Source organism: Bombus huntii, chromosome 14, assembly GCF_024542735.1.
Source record: "Bombus huntii isolate Logan2020A chromosome 14, iyBomHunt1.1, whole genome shotgun sequence".
In the NCBI taxonomy this organism is placed as follows: domain Eukaryota; kingdom Metazoa; phylum Arthropoda; class Insecta; order Hymenoptera; family Apidae; genus Bombus; species Bombus huntii.
In genome coordinates, this window is record NC_066251.1 from 4,414,990 (window position 1) to 4,427,337 (window position 12,348).

Below are 12,348 nucleotides of genomic sequence, written 5' to 3' on the forward strand. Positions count from 1 at the left end.
ACAGAGGCGAAGAAATTAGCATGGATTCAGCCAGTGGGCGAATTTAAATAAATCCATTAAACGTGCAGGCTGCCAACGTCACACGGCGATCATTTTGCTTTTTTTCCGTTTCCCCGATCGGCCGGTGGCCTCTGTATCAGCGGAGCAGCCTCCTTCACCTTCTCTAATTGACCACGATCCGCGATCTTGCACCCCCGTGGCCGATGGCGCGATGGGAGGGGGCCGGTTAGGCAGGGCGGGCGCGATTTTTGAAATTTCAAATCCGGATTTGCGTTGCAGATGCAGAAGCCCCTCGGGGCAATGTCGCGCTCGCGGAGTATAATGTTTTCCTCTCAATTAAGCCTTAATTAAGTTAAAATTAACATCGTGGATTTCTCCCTTCCCCACGCTCCCTTCCAGGGAGCACCCACCTCGAGTCCTCTTCAGCTTTGGGTGGCCTGAACCGCGTACAGCCGCCGCCAAAACACTGGCAGGTTATCGATTACACTTCGCTCGAGCAGCCGATTTCTCTCAAACGAATCAATCTCTTTCTCTCTCTCCCTCTCTCTCTCTCTCTCTTTCTTTCTCAAAGAAGAAGAAGAAGAAGAAGAAGATGAAGTAGAAGAAGAAGAGGAATTCATCTATATACTAATCCATCGAATAAAAAGCAAAGTATATATTCATTCCTAATAAGACTAGGAAAAGTATATGAAAATTACGTCGCAAAAATGTTTACGACGAACGAATGGCTAATACCGTTACCAGTTAAAAATCTGAGTAACCGTGACGCCGAAAGTGCAGTCTGATTTCAAGAGGCTACGTGTTTAATCGATCCAGGATTTGCTCGTACCAGGGGGTCCATGTATCACTCCCTTCATTTTCCATTCATCGCATTCAAGCTTACCCACCTTCTCTGGTTAGATATTTCGTCGGAGAAAACGCTTCATCATAAACGGTCGCGATCCTCCTGGCCTGGCGATGATCATCCGTCCGTCTATCTCGCTCTGTTCGAGAGCGGTGGCTCGAAACGGGCTCCGACTTTTGTCCGAGGATGTACGAGTTGGTGGCTAGCACCACCGCGAAGGTGTCCACCACCACCACTGCATACGTGTGGTATGGGTTCTACTGGGAATCGAAAGCCTTCAGATAAACCAGCCTTCATTAGGGCGAGGATGATCAGACAACGCGATGGCCAACGTTGCTGGCTGCCGTTGGTGCTGCTGGTGCTGTTGCTGATGCGCCAAGGGCTTGCACGGCCCGCTCACCACGACACATAGACGTGGATTGACCGTGGACACGTTACCAAAGGAGACGATCCTACGGTCCCCGTGTGTGTCCTGCCTCTGTAGAGAGCTGCCTCCTGTGTTCCTACTCACCGTGGGTCCCTTGTCGACGAAGGATTATGCTAAAAGGACACACGGGGAGCGCTTCCACGTCTCGAATTAGGAAGACTCTTCGCGAGTTTTATCACTACCGGAATTGTGTCCCGGGACCCTTCCCTCGCTGCGTCAACCAGCCTGCTACCGCGTAATCGATGAATAAGAATCGACCTGCGCTCTTTTGCTCTTTTACAACGACCGTACTTACTCGCCACTCTTCTTTCTCTTTTTTTTCCAAGCTTCTACCGCGCAAAGACTTTGTATCATACACCATTGCTACCGTCGGAAAATTTTATCGTTTCGTTTAATCGTCGCTGTCAAGCAGAATTTTTCATCGTTGTCTCGACGATTCTACGATTTGCAGGGACTTTAAAATTCCTGAGAAAATATGCAAGGAGGGATAATCGAAGCGTGCGATTTCTCGCGTGAAATCTACGCGAATAAGTACGTAAGACGACGTTCCCGTCATCGGGCCGGCAGTATTCAATCAAAGTGGCTAAAGAACAGGCCGGAACGAACGGTCGGTCACGTGTGGTTGCACGCAACGTGACGCGCAATGGTGCGTGCCTGGAAGCCCGGAGGAGCATGGAAACAGGGTTGGGACAAGCAATTTTCCGGAACGCCTCGGTTCCAGCCAGCGATAGATTTCCAGAACGATTAGACTGCGCTGGTCTTCGTTTCAATTTCCTCCTTTTATCGGTGACCGTGTGGGACCACTGCCTGCCGTACTTACTCAAACCTCTCGAGTCACCGTTCGATTTTTATTCGATTCGCGAGCCAGCTCGTAATTCTATTGTTTTCACGGACTATTAAGTAGTCGGGTAATGGGCCACTTCCGGTTAAACGAGGATGCTCGTGAGCACCGGCAAGCTGAAACTCTTCGAATGCAGGAAAGGGCGCGGCCGCAGCCTAATTCCTTGAAAGATTAAGGAGAGGCATGGCCTGGCTCTCGACTTCTTCGACCTCCATTTCAACCGGCGACCTCCTCGTCCACCTTTTACCCTCTCGTCCCGTCTACCCTTTTGCGAGCCGACTATAACGCTCGTTATCCACGAACGAGTGGCTATTTCGCTTCCTTTCTCACGTCGTTTGTCCTCCCTCGCGATTCGACCCGGGCTAGATGATTTACGATCAATACTCGCGCGATCTCGCGCCGCTCCGCTCCCTGACAGACCTCCTTTTCCGACCGGCAGACAATCTTCCATACAAGATCAAGGTTTCTACTATTTCACCGACCTATTCGTTCTTCAGGATCGCTTAAAACATCAGCGTTCTCTATCAATTTTGTATAATAAAAATGCCGCAAGCGTTTTTAATATTTTCGCGAACCGTCCATTCGAGTTTACGACTTTGTTCGATCGATTTTCGAGGAGATTAATAGCTGTCACAAAGAATCGTCCATCTTTAGAAGTGAAATTATTCCGTGAAGTCATCGATAGTTTGACCGTTCTCCGTTCGTAAGTGTTCGGATATTTAATTGCGGTATTCGAGGGAAATATCCTTGGAACGAAGACGAGTAAACTATCGTTAGCATGTTCCTATATTTATGGCTTCATCATCGTATTCTTCGCAAATATCACCGACTTGTACCTACGGTGTTACTTTATAGAAACTTGTATAATCTTTTTGATCGCGGACATTTTCTCGTTTTCACTGACATACAAACTCAGAATATTGTAGTTATATAATATTGTTCTATTATTTATCGTTGAAGAAAGACAACTGTAGTTATCACGTACAACTTCTACTTATTCGTCATAATTTATTTAGTTTGGTAGCTACGAAAAATTGTGTAGGATTGAAATTTACAAAGATCCAAGCTATTTATAGGAATTGCGAGAGAACTTTTTGTTCCCTCGGAGTTTGATTTGGCAGTTAGCGAAATCGCGGTGTTTTTTTTTTTCCTTTTAAGGTTTGAAGGAAGAATGAGAATAGCCTGTTCATGATAATCATGAATGAAAAAACGTTTTTCCATTTCGCGTTTACCAAAGGAATATTGGTAGAATGCAGCGACACACGTTAGCGCGTGTCGACGCCAAAGTCGTGAGTAGAATGTCCACGACTGATTAATTTCCAGCGTTTAACCTACATGCGAGTAGTCTGGGAAGGTGCCTGTCAGACCGCGCGTATCATATCTACTCAAAACTTCTATACTGCCACGTAGGATTGCGTGACATCGATCGGTACTCGATCAACGACTAAATTAATGACCTATAAACACCTATGAAACAGTGTCTGTATGTGTTTCGTTCAAATTATATTCCAAATCTTACTACTACTAATCTGCGACTTGTACTCGATGTACTTGTATTTACGCTCGGGGAATATTTCAGATTTGAAAATTCGTTAGGGGTTCTCCCTCTAGTTTTAAAATAATGGTCAAAACGTTATCCAGTGTATAATTTTCTGTATGCGTATGATTCGATCAAAGTTGTATTCCAAATTTTGCCAGTTAAAATATCAATTGTTCGTTTATATTTTAATGTATCAGATAATCGTGCACCAAAGTGTTTTACGCTTGAGAAGTAACTAGAAATTTCCTTAATTTCCTTTCTCTAGATCTTAGGTAGTCGTGAAAACTCGTAGACTTCCCATCTGGAACATCTTTGATTCGTCTTACATTCGTGTTCCAAACTATCCTGCATTTGAAGGATAACTAAAAGTGTCTTAACTCTCTCTCTCTCTCTCTCTCTCTCTCTCTAAATTCAGAATAGTAGAACAAATGTATAGAGTTGTCGTCTAGAATACGTTTGGTGTTATAATATTTTAACGTTTTTCTTCGACGTTCTTTACGTATTCCAAGAAATCTAATTGCAAAAGATTTCGCGTAACGCGAGTCTCGAAAGGGCCGATCCTCGGTTGTACAGGGATGAAATAATCGAGTCAGGGAGGAAGAAGTAGCGGAGAAAGACGAAGGAGAGGTGGAGGAGGATAAGAAAAGGAAGAAGAAGAGCGTCATCGACGGTAGGAGAACGTTGTCTCCGGATCGGAACGCGCGCGTATCGAGTCGTCTACGTAAAAGTGCAGCTATAGTCTTTGGGTAGAGCGAGCTTTGGAAGAGAGAAGGAGTTTGCTTACTCGGTTTCACGGAGTAAAAGAGAGGAGGAGAGAGCTAGAGAGGGAGAGAGCGTCCTCCGGAGGCCCTCGAGGTTGGTCGGAGGTGGCTCCGCCTCGTGTCCGCCTCCAGAACCCGATTGGATGGCAAATTCTCCCGCCTCGAGGCTCATTTGTTTATTAATGTTGTAATCACCCGCGTGATCCTCTTTTGTCCCGTTCCCTCCGTCTCTTCCACACGGCTCTTGTCCCGCGGAATGCGACCAGTTTCGACTCGCTTCTTGCAGCCTCTCCTCGTCCTTCGGCTCTCCCTCTGCTCTCTCGCTACTCTTTCCTCCTTTCTTCCTTTCCTCCTTCTCTTGTTCCATCTCCTTCTCACGCTCCGCTTCCTCTATTCCCTCTCTCCACCCCTCAAACGCGAGCAAACACACCATCTCTCCCTCCGAAGCCCTCGTTCTCTTTCTCTGCGTTATCGCTCACGGTCTCGCTCATTTTCTTCTTCTCATCCTCCCTCCCTTCTCGACCTCCTCCTCCACCAGCGTCACCTCCTCCACCCTTTCGCTGGTCACTCTGTTCAAGGGGGACCAGAGAGAACTTCGTTTCTTCTTCTCATCGCATCGTCGTCGTCATCGTCGTCGCCGTCGTCGTCGTCGTCGTCGCCGCCGCGTCGTTCCCTTCGTTCGCTTTTCTGCGTCCTTTTCTTCAGCCGCGGGTGGTTCCTTTTCCACCCGAGTTCGCGCCACCGCTCTCTCCCTTTCTCTCTCACTCTCCTCGCTCCTATTTCGTTCTCCTTCTTCTACGGATGCTCCTTTAGCTTCTCTAGACGCTTCTCCTCTCGTCTTCGTTCCTCCTCCATTCGGTTTGCTCGTTTTGCCCGCTGTCGATCGCGGTTCGAATGCGCTCTTCGAATTTAAACGCGTCTCGGTGTCTCGTATCGCTTGGCAAATGAACGAATACCGTGGCCGCCGCTTTATTGCACGCCGCAATCATTTTCCGAACTTTCGTTGGACAGCTTTCCCGATCGCAAGTCTTGGACCACGGGTTCGGTGTCTGCCAGCGGAGCGTTTCGCTGCTTTTTGTCAAATACCATCGGCGAGGATTTCCAGCGCGAGATTATCGTGACGGCCTGTTTATTTGGCCTGTCTTCGACAGCGTGACGGAGACAGGAAACGCTCCGACGACGGGAATCGACGTTGAGGGACGTTTACTCAGCCAGTCTGACGTTCCGTATGAAATCCAAGATGCCGGGCTAACGCCGGGACGCGACGTGAAACAACAAGCTCCGATGAAAGCACCTAAATAGTCGTTCCAGAACGGGGGAAACCGTATTCGTCTGGGCAAATCTTATTTTTGGACGATGTTCGATAAATTGTGAAAGCACGGATAGAAACTATCCTTTGTTTCGTCGTTTGCGTGCTATGATCGGCTACGTATAATTGCGTTCGAGGTTTTGAAACACCGGGTTTCTCTTCTTTTGTCTCACAAAACGTAATTACGTAGGCAGTGCTATTGTCTCGCTGTGACTTCTTCTGCGAGTCTTTTACAATGTTGTAGAGCCAACTGTTTGCCCTGTCAACGTTTATTATACTTACATAATTTTTGTATAGTCATATTGTTTGTTATTCGTTGAAATACACCGATAAAAATATCACGGCGATGATTTGTTAAAACCTAAGAATATACATGACACGATTCAATTATATCGAATTATATATTCGTGAGACATTGTACTCACAATGTTACTAGTGGCCAATGTGAGCAGCATCGGGGAATTGCTAATGGACAGTCTTTTAATGACAGTTTAACCGACTCCCGTGACGATCCCTTTCGATTCCGTTCAATTAACCGATCGGAGAATAATCGACGACCATGAAATCGGATTTCACGTGAGGCCGGCCTACGTGAGGGAATTCTAAGAGGATCGAAATGATTGCGTTAAGTGTTTTCATGCACGTGCACGCGGCCATTCGATCCCAAAGAGATCTAGCCGGTGAAATGGATTGATTAACGCGAATCTTTCACGGAAAAACTATAAATTACGTGGCAAATACAGGCTCAAAGATCGCTTCATAGACGAAGACGTTTTTACTTCCTTTCAATACCAAATAGCCTTCTTCTTGCTCCTATCCTTGGTTTACTCGAGTCACTCTCTTGCTTTTGATATCCTTTATCGTTCACACTAAATCTATATTGTCCACTAATTATCATTATACGATAATCAGTTTGACTGTGATATACAATAACAAGCTTGATCGTTGTGCGGAAAATTCGAGATTGAATTCTACGATGCTGGAGCTTATTTTAATTGATTAGCCCTTTCACTGTTAAACGCGTACGAGACATGTATACATCGAAAAATATAAACCGTTACAGTATACAGTAATTGCGATGACACACGAAGGACAGTGTATTTCCTGTTTTAAAATCCAGCACACAAGCAGCAGCGTACAATAATCGATACGCAAATAACTGTAGCAAAAGTCTGTTTACACGATCTTTTCGCCAGACAAATAGTTTATACGATTCACATTCAGATAAGTAGATTCAAGCGACAGAAGTTTATTCGGTCAAGCATTGTCTAAAATTTCGATCAAGCGAATGGAGTTCGTACAAAGGGAATTCTACCGAACATACGTGCGCTATCGATTATCTTTACTTTAATCTATAGCAAAGGTCTCGGTTCGTCTAGCCCGCGTCTATCGTTCGTCCATTCCATGAAGCAAACGTTACTCCGAATTATATTTTGCGAATTCTACGACCAAGATGGCGTGATCTGATGGTAACGCGAGCAGCTGACAAAGCCACGCGAAACTCGTACTTTCGCCATCCATGAATTACCCCAATCATATTCGTTCATTAGAGAAATAAGAAGCAGCGTGGTCTTCCTACCCTGTTGTTGTTGTTCCGCCATCCGGCGAGAAAAACAAGCGAAGGAGATAGAAAGAGAGAGAGAGAGAGAGAGAGAGAGAGAGGAAAGGAGGGCCCGGCTCGCGGTGGAGGTTTCCTTCTTTCCGCGTGTGGACGTGTTCCAAATGTAGAATTCCTCGCGCGGAGGGCGTGGCGCGCCGGTACGCTTCGTTGTTATTCCGAAATGACGAATCATAATGTATAATGCCCGAGCCTTTTTCCTTCGCGGCGGTGTTGGTGCACGTAGGTGCACCTGTCCGTGAAAGCACCTTTGGTAGTAAAGTGATATGCCGCCTCCTCCCCTCAACCCCGATCTTCTCCCCGTGGTACTATTTCTATCCTCGTCGAACAGGCGACCCAAGCCGCGTTTCGTTACCTCCTTGTCTCGTTTCCTTCGTTGCCCTCCCTTCCTTCCTTCTTTTCTGCAGCTCTGTTGGTTGGCCCCTGTAACGGGGCCCACAAGCTGGCTGCTAGTACTTACACAGCTTATTCAAATGAAGCCAGGATTGCTCGATGTATCTCGGGACTAACTGGATTCTCAAAATTAAAAAAGGAGAGTAGGGGGCTGGTGTGTGCGCGCGTGCGCTCGCGCGCCAGCTCGTGGAACGAGCCCGCCGAAACGAAGAAGCGATTCGAGGAACGCTTTTGCTTCTTTTCTTTCACCGGCAGCTATATGCTTCTCCGATCCTTTCTCACTCTCGTACCCTATCTTCGTACTTGTTCCTCGTCCTCTCTTATTGCGTTTGTTGCGTCCTGCTCGCCACGTTTCTTTGTCTTCGTCTTATAGTCTTATCGTTCCGTTTCTCTTAACGTTCGCCTCGTCATCGTGCCCTTCGCCCGTTTAGCAATCGTTCTTTCTTCGCGCTCGACGACGATTCAAGGAGTGGCGCTGCGACAAACCGAAGATTACAAGTCCTTTACCGGGTGTTGCACCGAAGGCGGAGGTGAAACCAAGTGCATGGAACGGATGACTTAGAGAAACAGTCGAAAATCTTTGTTGCAACCTTCTCGTTCCTCCTTTTTTAACGAGCTTGCTGCTTCTCGTAATTGATAGATAACCGATTGCTTAGCGGAACTGCGTTTAACAGTAAACGTAACACTTTTTATTGTACGCAGGCAACGCTACCCATCGATCAAACGATAAACCTATTTATCTTCGGTAAAACGGATCTCAGATTGTGCGTTCTTTACGAAGTAACAAATGCGCGTGCGTATTTGTTTTCGGTAAAACATGTCTCCGATCTTAATACGCTGTGTACTTTTTACAAAATCGTCAGAAAAGAGTGTCCTACAGGAACCTATTTTCCTCTGGAAGATTAGAACGAATTTCGTTTCTGAAACAGTAAGATTCTTCCGAGGACAAGTCTCTCGTCGATTCGCGTTGTACGAAGTATCGATCCTTTCTTCTAACTTCGAATTCTCACGTTTCGTCAATTAATCACGGATTAAGTTGCTTTTATTCGCAGATAAAAGGTTCAGTGTAAGGATCGGTTCGCTCTATTCTCGAAAAGCCTCGCGTGTCTCTTCTTTCGCACTTATCTTCACCCACGTTCGAAGGTAAAACTCAGAAACGAACGAAATCCTCGCTTGAATCGTTCTAATCCTTCATCCGCGTCTGCCACGTCACAGTAGTCATCAAAATTTCATCGATCCACGATCAATCCTCGCCGTGAAAGCGGACAGAAAGTTCCGCGAACGTTTCAGGCTCAGGTAACGCTTATTTATCTGCGGTTCGGCGGCGAGTTTTCGACGCTGGTCGCCATTGTGTCCTAGGGGCACGCAGCTCCTATTCATCAGTAAGAAATTGCGTAACCGCAAAGCGGAGCAGGAGGCTCCTGTCGTCACATTAAGGACGCATTTAGCGAGTTTTCGGCCCCTAGAAAGGGTCGTGCGTGGAAATCTTATACGTTCTGGCCTCTGGTCCGAACAAAAAAAAGGAAAGTAGGGAGCCGGCTACCTTCCGTCCTTCTACGAGCCGAAGATCCATCCGTTGCGAATTTCACGATCGTCGTCGACACTTGGTGACGCTGGAAATCGGTTCGGGAATCGATCAGGTCGATCGTTTTGTCCCTCCCTGGCACGCCTTCCTTCCTACGTTCTTTAAAAATCCATTCGACGACGTTGTATCGCGTGACTCGTCGCGTCTGCTCAGCTGCTCCCATTGGAAAACGTGTTTGGCCAGCGGATTTCGACTTTGATCGCGGCCCACAAGATCTCGGAGATTCGTAAATGCTAGTCTAGTCTGTTTACTATTAACGTCTTTTCTTTCGCTGCGCCTCGACTTTCAAACTATTCGAAGTTCTTCGAGATTACGGAGATTCATTGGGAACCAGTTCGAAGAGTCTCAGATCTCATCGCTGGCTTTAAATCTAAGATTCGTAGTTCTTCGAGACTATGAAGACTCGTTTAGCGTCGTACGAAAGCGTCTCGGATCCCGTCGTTAGCGCTGCTTCGGAGTACAACATTTTTCAGCACTGTGCAGATTCGTTTCGACTCGCTTGGGAATATTTCAGGTCCCGATGTTAGCGCCGAATTTAGAAAGCTAGTCTGGCTAAAACGAGCGATCCGCCGGCGATGAGGTAACGATCCGAATGACTCGTGGATTCGCGAAACCGATCGTAATTTAAATTCGAAAGTCTCTTCGTCCGCTCCCGGAACTCCTGCATGGTAAATGACATTTCGTATCGATCACCGTGCTCGATATATACAGGGTGAGGCCACGGGGACCAGGTGCCACCGATCACTCACCGAAACCTTCGTCGTACGAGTTAATTTGTTCCTTTTATCAGATAAAAGCTTCGATTCCTGTCATTATAAAAAAAAAACCAGGAAATTCGTGGTCAGCTTGCTACTATAAGATAGACGTTACTTATACAGGATTAATTCGAGTGTTTCACCCTGTATACGTATCTGGGTGATCGAGACGAGATGAAACAGACCTCGATAGCGCACGCACGATGGGAACGCGGAGAGTTTCGATGATTGAGCAACTGGTGGGATCGAATAAATCATTCGAGGCTAGCGCAATCGCGAGCTATGCCTTCGCTGGCTTCCAGAATTCTAACGAAAGTCGTGTGAAAAATTTGGTAGTTGGAAATCGATCATCCATATGCACCAAAATGGAGAAATTTTGAAATAGAATTATAATATTCTGGAAAGGATAATTCAGGATATTGATAAAATTAATTTCAACGTTAAGAAAGTTCATCACCTGTAAAATATATATATCACGAAGGAAATTGGTACGAAGAGATAAAGAGCAGCGAAATACTGCAAACATCGAAAGAAAGATCGTGCACTTTCCGCAGCTTCGTGTTCTTTTTCTTCTCTTTACCCTTTCGTGTATCTTCCATCGCGAAAATCATTTACATATCGCTAAGCTTCTTATTTTCTACCATTATCTGTGAAGATTCCAAAAATTACCTGACTCGACCGAAAGCACTGTCTATTCTAACAGAAATACTATGGAAATTGCACGTATTTTTGTTGATGTGTTAGTCACGATAATTAACTAAATCATATAAAATAATGTACCTACGTAAAAAATCTACTAGTCACAAATGCAAGATGAAAATGGCTAAAACCACCTCTAACGTATCTAAAAATCCTCTCACGCCTTAATCATCTCTTCACAGCCATTCATCAACGAAACATCCGGCGTGAAACGATAACGCCGCGGGTCACGATTAATTTCCCAAAGATCGCTTCTTCTTTCGCTGGATGTGTTTGCTGGTGGTTGCAGTGGCTGTGTATCCGGTCCGCGGCCTGCAGACGCAACAGTTTCTGCTGGTGGGGCACGTTTTACGGAGAAACGAGTAAGCATAATATTGATATAGCCGGTGCGCGAGGCGACGTTGATATCGTTCGAGCGATACCACCATGGTCGCTGTCCGGCCAACCCGTAGGGTTCCATTCGTCCTGACGGCGCTCTCGTCCATGCGATCCCTGGAAACTCACCGGGGGCTTCCCTTCGCCCTTTGCCGCGCTCGTCTCGCATCGCCAGCAAGCTGGAGCCCCTTTTCTGTCGGACCCCGAAGGCCCAGATAACGCGAGCATGTGGCGTGGGCGAGCAACCGTACGCTCCGATGCGGTTCGGATTTCTGCAATTGCACGCTCACCTTCTTCTACGTTTCGCCTTCGGTATTTTTCTCCCAGAGTATTCTTCTTCGTTCCTGATCCTCTTCGTCGCTGCGTCCTTCCACGCACGCTCACTGTGTGAGTCAGGATAGATGGAAACCTCGTCACTTTGATCATCATTGGAAATAGTAGATTGAAATTTGGTTGCATCGATACGATTCTAAAAAGTGATTCGATATTTTGCCACTTTGGTGATCGTTGGGTGTTGAAATTTCAGATGTTGGAAAGTATCGGTTGTTTGGGTTAAACGTTGAATTTTTAAGTAGAATAGGTTTCGTGTAATTTCGTGGAATATTACGTAACTGAAAAGGAGCATAATTTGATGATTTATTAATGATTGGATGAAGTTTGAGTAGAGGCGTATCGAAAAGCATCAGTTGTCTAGGTTAAACGTTAGGTTTTTAAGCAGAAGGTGTTAGCGTTTTAGGTTAGAACAGTATATTTAATAGTACATAGTATATAGAATATCTTCTTACCTTGATGATCATCGAACGTTGAAATATAAAGTACTAAAAGGTACTTGCCAATTGTTCCATTCAAGTAGAATAGATCGTCTTTTTTCAATTTTTCGGCGGTTAATTTCAAAACGCATTATTGGAAAAGATTCGCAATTTGACATTTTGTTGCTTCAACGATCGATGGATGTCGAAGTTCGAGATGCTCGAAGGTATTTATTGCAGGAACTTTTAAGTAGAATAGGTTACAGCGTTAATTCCAAGGAGCATTACGTACTAAAAGAGGCACGCGATAATCTTGTGGCTAGGTATAATGAAACGGTCGAGCCGACAAAAGCACCTGGCCGCAACAATATCCGCGTTGGTAGCTTCTGCGGCTGCACCAGGTGGGACTGGCAGGTCACTCGACGGGTCAGTTTCTAAGGGACACGGATTGC